Source organism: Sinocyclocheilus grahami, unplaced genomic scaffold, assembly GCF_001515645.1.
Source record: "Sinocyclocheilus grahami isolate Dianchi unplaced genomic scaffold, SAMN03320097.WGS_v1.1 scaffold17136.1, whole genome shotgun sequence".
Classification (NCBI taxonomy): Eukaryota; Metazoa; Chordata; class Actinopteri; order Cypriniformes; family Cyprinidae; genus Sinocyclocheilus; species Sinocyclocheilus grahami.
Window position 1 is genome coordinate 444 of NW_015516461.1, and position 869 is coordinate 1,312.

General features: G+C 38.4%; 1 long non-coding RNA gene across 1 annotated transcript; it reads left to right on the forward strand.

Moving 5' to 3' along the window:
* The first annotated feature begins 410 nt into the window (after positions 1-410).
* On the forward strand, positions 411-815 carry LOC107579415 (uncharacterized). The gene is made up of 3 exons (XR_001608473.1): positions 411-445; positions 532-577; positions 774-815. It is a non-coding gene; the product is annotated as an uncharacterized lncRNA (long non-coding RNA).
* The last annotated feature ends 54 nt before the right edge of the window (positions 816-869 follow it).

Here is an 869-nt window from a genome sequence, read left to right on the forward strand (position 1 = left end):
CTTTTTTTTTGTTTGTCTGTACACCATTAGTCCTAAAAGTCATAACTCAATATCCTCACACAGGGAGAGGATGGAGAAACTGGTCCGCATGGCAAAGTGGGAAAGGAGGGGCCAAAGGTCAGAGTTGTCCTGAATTACATGCATTAAGATTTTTAGTGTCTCAAATTGAGTGTAATATTCTCTAATGTGAATTGTCCAACTTGATTTTACTGAAGGGGAGCAAAGGTCCCGAAGGCCTCTCTGGAAAGTCTGGTCCTAGAGGCCTAAAGGTAATACACTTCATGGTATATTGTCATATAATATGGTTCTAAGCTTTAAGGTATTATAAACAGATATTTTCAACTAGTTGTGCTGTGTGATATTGATTTTAATAAAGTCTCAATACATATCTAATTTTCAGGGCCGAACAGGGCAGAGGGGTCTCACTGGCATGCCTGGACTTCCTGTAAGTGTTCATACACAAAAGCTGGGACTAATGTCAATCTTTGTGTAGAATGCTGATAATGTCAGTGTTGATGGTGTTTATTGCAGGGTTTACCTGGCCCATCTGGACCTTTTGGAGCTGAAGGAAAGCCTGGTACACAGGTTCCCATTCTATATTCTAATACCATGAACCATGTAGAAAAAATACCATGTAAAAAAGATGTCACTGATGCATTTCTACATCAATTAAATAGAAACATGTAATAATAAGATAGAAGGCTATTGTGCAAAAACATTATAATATTATGGTTTCTAATTCTAGATTTAAATGAAAGTTTCTTGTGCTCCAGGGACTGCAAGGCCTTGTGGGTAATGCAGGAAGTCAAGGACTAATGGTTGGTTCAGCTCTCTTAACGGAATAGCCCACCTTCCAATTGTTTAAAAGT